A 6,000-nucleotide genomic window follows, 5' to 3' on the forward strand; every position below is an offset into this window, starting at 1 on the left:
TCCTTCATCTTTCCCTTATTCCTCCATCAGTTTAGGTTAAGCAGTTTATTTTCTCCGGTAAATCTCGTTGGCCAAATGTCTCTCTGCTGCACCATCAGGAGCAGGTCGGCTTCAGCGTAACTGGCGGTGTCTCCACCGGGTGGCAGTGAAAGCCCGAGTTACCGAGGGGATGGGCCCAGCGGTCGAGCTGCTCCTCTGCGGCTCTTGAGGAGTCTGCTGTTCAGCCTGGAGAACCTTCTCACTGCACCTCCCAGGTAATCAGACAGCGCTTCATCAGCAGTGATAAACCTCATTCCTTTATGTTAGGAAGCGATAATGTGTTAACTGATTTGCTATCCATACCTTTAACAAACTGCAAGGAAATAATTTTTCTTACCCTAAGAATGCCTTCTGAACAGAGCTGGAGATGTGCCACCCACAGCCAGAATATATCTCTGCTTCTGTCTTGTGGGCATTGTGACATGTGATATAAATATCATTAGTTTTATAATATCCTTTATCACCATGTGTTTAGTGAACATGTGCTCCTGCCTTATGCCTTAATGCTTTACAACTGTTCTCTTGCTGCAGGTGGTTACACAAAGTGTATCCTCCTGAAATGGTCCCTTGGGAAACGCTTTGACTCCACGGCAGAGCTCTGGGGACCTCTTATTGTTTCCTTGATACTATTTTTAAAGAAGCCCTTGATTGCTTCTTTCACTTAACCTGAAAGGATGCTCGGCACACTAAGTTGTTTTAACACTACTTTATTTTGAACTTACTGGTAACCACCTTTGCCATTCTTCAATTACGTGATATCCACCTGCCAACTCACCTATTAATTTAGGAAATTATTCCCTACTAATTCTCCCTGCAGAACAAATGTCTTGGCTTCTACTTCTGGCAGGGATCTGAAAGTATTGCACAGCTGCACATATTCAAACTGAAAGGGCAGGGATCAGAGAAACAAGTCAAAGCATAAATACTGAGAAGCTGTCTGTGTTCAGAATAATTGAGTGTTTGGAAATTGCAAAATTGAAGGTGCTTAGCTGTACCCTCCTTAAAATGGGAGGAAAATGTGTCAAAAATCAAGAAAAAAACCCTCAAAGTGGTTCCTTTAAGAGTAAGCAAACAGTCTAGTTAAAAATGCACAAACCTAAAATCTAATATTAAAGTGAAAAGTATGGATTTTGGTCATTATATGTAATTTCCAAGGTTGTCTTGCTATGGATTTGCAATATTTGGCTTTGTGATTTTGGCTGTGAAGGTTAGTAACGGATGAAGATCAAACACTGCGATTGGTTTTAAACCTACTTACGGGTCTGGCAGCACTAAAGGTAGCTATAAAGTGTTATGGGTCGAATAGTGGGACTTTGTCAGTACTTTACAACCCAACTACATTTCACTGCTTTACTGTTTGTGGTGTGGGCTGTTATCGCTGTAACTGGTGTTGCCGTGTTGTAACTACCTGTGTCACTGCCAGAAAAACAGCAGATCGCCTCAACTGAAACAGGACAAACACCTCCCTCTCGCTTCAACAGGGACTTTACTGCTATAGCGTTTTCAACTCTGTCTAGTAGTATTTTTCCAAGTGAATTTTAGCTAAATTTAAATGTGTTTATTTATGTGTTAGTTACTCTTTGAAAGCATATTGCTTTCCGTGTTTCCTGAGGGCGCAGCAGCTGATAACCACAAGTACTATGCTTATTTTAAGTATTTTAAGTACTCAGCTCTACCAGAACCACCAATTGCTTTACTAGTAGGCAGGTTTGTAATAGAGATCTGCTAAAATACTGTTCCCTGAAAGCATCCTAAACCAACTTGAATAAATTATTTTGTAGAAAACAATTACAATATTTTTAATATTTCAGTACCAGTAGTGTCTCGGTAACTGGATTTTCTTTAAGTAAACTAAATGAGTTTTCTACATTGGACAAGGATGTTAAGGATAGTCAGGCTGTTAGACTTGTAAAAGCACCCAGGTGTCTCGAAAAGATGCCCACCTGTACCTCTCTATATGCAGGTACTCACAGACGTACGTAAAAATGTCTTTAAAAGTTGGCCTTCAGTTTCCAGCAGAGCTGGACATTGGTGTGTTTTAAAGTTTGCGTATACAATGTATGGTTAGACTATTGAAGAAACATGTTAACCATATTTGCTGTCCATTTGTACTCAACATCATTGAGTATGCTTGACATAAGTGTAATTTTTCCCAAATGGGAGGGGGTATAAGCTCCAGGATGAGCTGTCAGGGCGAGATGTGTTTATACAAATGGAACTGCCATTGCACTATGGTGTTCTGTGGGCATGATGATACTGGTTTTTAAAAAAAAAAATCATGGCTCAAACTGACATAGTTGTAGCCCAAGCAAAAATCATGTTTTGAACAGGCTTAAACTTTCTCTGAAATTCCACGAGTTAATACGATGATTGTCTTGAATAACCTTTGAATAAGAAAGTAATTAAAAGCCTCTACAAATCAAGATCACAACTTTTCCCCAAAAGCAAATATTAGAGACTTAGACTTACTGAAGCTCAATATGATCCAGTGTAAGAAAAAATGTCTTATATGGATTAAAAGTTATTCTCCTGCAATGGGGAGGAGGCAACCAGTCCCTGCTGCTGCTACTTCTAGAATGTTTTATCACATCCGTAGCTGCCCAGTGGGACTAGATCAGCAGAACAGGCAGGATAGCTCTTGAATGGCCAGTGTCCTCCTTTAGTAAAAGTCATAGAGGCTTCCTTGCCTTTGAGTATTTCCTTTTGCAGCACTCCTTTTTGACTTTCTACTAGTCAGCATCTATGTACGATAACTGGAGACAGATGAAAACAAGAACAGCCTACTGGGAAACGACAATAATATCCCTCTGCTCCTCTCTGTGTCCAGTGAGCTGTTGCTTCATGGTCTTAGGACTATCTGCAAATTATTTTTTTCATTAAGAGCCAGTTGGATCGAATCCAGCTGAGCAAAATGCAGTTAGGCAGTTGGGAGGTAATACCATACACCACTTTGGATGCCTTTGTAGGGATTATAACCTGGAGATTGTCACTAAACTGCTACTGTGAATTAGGCTTGGCCATCCCAACGCTCTTGAAAAATTGTCCTTTTCTGTCTCGCAGGCCTCAGGCCTGATTTGCTTTTCCTTTGGAATTCAGCTTTATCTATAATGGGAAATGGAGCAGGGAATTGTTAGTTCATCCTTGTCCAGTGCTTTGAAGATGTAAAGTATTTTTGGAAGCTGCTTGGTACAGTTGCTCATATTCTCCTCAGGCAAAGGAATCTAACATTTGCTCTCCACAGCCTGCCCTTAGCCAAGCGTTCAAGGAGCTCTCGCTCCCCGTCTGTTCCCACAAGGCAACTGGATTTCTTTGCTGCCAGTTCTGATTGAAGGGTGATTCAAGAACCCAATTTATGGAGAGTCCTGAATGTGTTTGGAAATTTCCTCAGCTGCTGTACTTAAATGCTCAGTGGGAGCCCTGCCTTTCTGCAATTGTTCCTCGTTTGTCATTTTTATTTTCTATTTTCACTGCGTTTTCATTTTGACTATATGGGTTTTTTTTCAAATGTGCATCATGTTTAGAGATTTGATTTATTTAAAATTCATAAGTGCTGGGTTTAGATTTCTTAGCGTCTAGGGTGCTTAATGCTCTCAGTTGCAGTTTCCTAAAGTAATATAAAATAAGTAATTCAAATGTAGTGGTGACAATGCTGCATATTTTACAGCATGCAAGTAGGGTTGGTTTTTTTTAAGTTCTTAGCTCTCTTGCTGTGAAATACCAGTAATCCCTGTGCAAGTCAACATCTGTGCTGTCTGGGTGTAGCTGGTCTTGATTCTCATTTTTTTCAGCTAGGAAGTAGAGCAGGAATTATTCCTGTGGCAACCAGATCCTGCAGGGTTAATACTATTTCTTTGAAGTTCCTACCGGTACCGCTTGCTACATCTTTTTGTCACCTTCTCTTGCACAGATTGTCAGTTTAAAGCAATGCAAAATGGGTTACCAGGATAGGAAAAACTCTGCCGTTTTAAAGCCGTGATACAGCTCTAATCTTACAAATGAGTGTGATACGCAGCGCGTGTAATCTGTGAATGAGGTCTTGCTTTTACGGATCTTAGTAACAGGCAAGACTTGCATGTGTAAAATCCTTTCCATCCAGGATATAAAACTAATATTATATGTTAATAGCAATAATAGCAATTTTTAAGTCAAGACTACACTTCTGATACTAGTTCATTAGTTACACAGTTTTGCTTAATTTGTTGATATATTCTGTGTGGGAATGGTTCAAAGCTGCACCAGGCATTCGTTGATATATTCTATTTTGTGTGGGAATGGTTCAAAGCTGCACCAGGGGAGATTTACACCGGATTTTACGAAAAATTTCTTTACTGAGAGGGGGGTCCAACCCTGGAAGAGGCTTCCTAGAGAGGTTGTCCATGCCTCAACCCTGTCAGTGTTTAAGAGGCATTTGGCGGAAAAATTTCTTTACAGAGAGGGGGGTCAAACCCTGGAAGAGGCCTCTAGAGAGGTTGTCCATGCCTCAACACTGTCAGTGTTTAAGAGGCATTTGGCCAGTGACCTTAACAACATGCTTTAACTTTTGGTCAGCCCTGAACTGGTCAGGCAGTTGGACTCGATGATCATTCCGGGTCTCTTCCACCTGAAACTATTCTATTCACTTCATTTCCTTGCTCCATCCACCCAGAAAAATATGAATATAATAGTAAGCATAGTACCTTGCTGTTTGGAGTTCTCTATTTTTCAGTGTACCGTATCCCACCCAGAAAAATATGACTATAATAGAAAGCATAGTACCTTGCTGTTTAGTAACCTCTGTTTGGAGTTCTCTATTTTTCAGTGTACCGTATTTAAAGCTTTATAAAAAAAAATTAATTACTTACAGTGGAGAGCTGCTGCAGTCTGGGCACCTAATTCTAACAATTCATTACTTCCTAAAAGGAGTAATTCATCCTTTCAGTGAAGGTAGCTGGCTCATTCATGACTTGCTTTGCAGGTTCACTCTTATTTTTCACTTGTTAGTCATCTAGAGCAAGCAGATTTTTTGTACCTCCCCCTCTCTTTGTCTTTTGACATTTAGTTATCTTTGTAAATAACAAGCATATTTAGGAGCCAGAAAACAACATATTTGAAAACTGCCATAGTCAATAAATAAAATCCCTACAGATTTAGGCTCCTCTCTTGTTTGGCTGCTTCGGAAAACTTTTCCCATTATGCTGCATCCTTTTCCATTCATTTCAGCATTTCTCCTCATCATATATTTAAATATGAAACAACTTTTTAAAGTGTTGACCTAAATCATCAAAAGTGATCATGAATTTCCCATGTTTCAGATTTGAAATGCTCAAATGAAGAGTGGATCTTGGCTAGCTGGCTCCCTTCCCTTTGCCTTCTTGAAGCCTTTCAGTTTCCCTGCTGAAGATTGAGATGCCAAAAGCAGCAAGTAATTCTGGGGTGATTTCAGTCAGTGGATATTGAAGTGAAAGTGAAATCTTCTTACAATTCTATCACAAGTACAAATTGAATGAAAAAGCACAGACACAAAGATACAGAGGTTTGAATTTCTGTGTACATTAGGAAATGCCAGATTGCTCTTTATTTCATCTGGAGAAGTTCTGCTTGCAAACTGAAACACAGCAAGATCATGTGCAAAAACTTAAATGACAGGTTTTGAAAAACTGCCCCATTAACCTGATGAGTATCTAATTACAGTAAGATGCAAAAGCTTTTTTTCCCCGTGCTATGTAGGATTTTGTCCTAACAGGTTTTTTTTAAAGCTACCCTGCTGTTAAAATAATTTAACTGCAGTGTTTGAGTATAATTTGTCCTATATTTCTTTTTGCTTTCTCTGAGGAGTTACATAACTTTTTCCATTTCTAATGAGTTTTCCTAAATATAAATTGTGATGTTATATTACGCACCTCCTTTGGCTCTAAACCAATTAATTTGAAGTGGTTCAAGGCCAAAGAGAAGTCTAGGATCGCATCCTAGTGCAGGGTTTGT

At 39.5% G+C, this 6,000-nt stretch overlaps 1 protein-coding gene across 2 annotated transcripts in view; it reads left to right on the forward strand.

The window, feature by feature from the left end:
- The window catches only part of ZBTB49 (zinc finger and BTB domain containing 49), a 34,042-nt gene extending 28,326 nt beyond the window's left edge, over positions 1-5,716 (forward strand). For both annotated transcript variants that reach the window (XM_014936083.1, XM_014936084.1), the window contains 2 exons: positions 31-254; positions 5,331-5,716. The gene's annotated coding sequence lies outside the window, so the exon portion shown is untranslated. The remainder of the gene's footprint in view (positions 1-30; positions 255-5,330) is intronic.
- The last annotated feature ends 284 nt before the right edge of the window (positions 5,717-6,000 follow it).

This window comes from Calidris pugnax, unplaced genomic scaffold (assembly GCF_001431845.1).
Source record: "Calidris pugnax isolate Ruff unplaced genomic scaffold, ASM143184v1 scaffold14, whole genome shotgun sequence".
In the NCBI taxonomy this organism is placed as follows: Eukaryota; Metazoa; Chordata; class Aves; order Charadriiformes; family Scolopacidae; genus Calidris; species Calidris pugnax.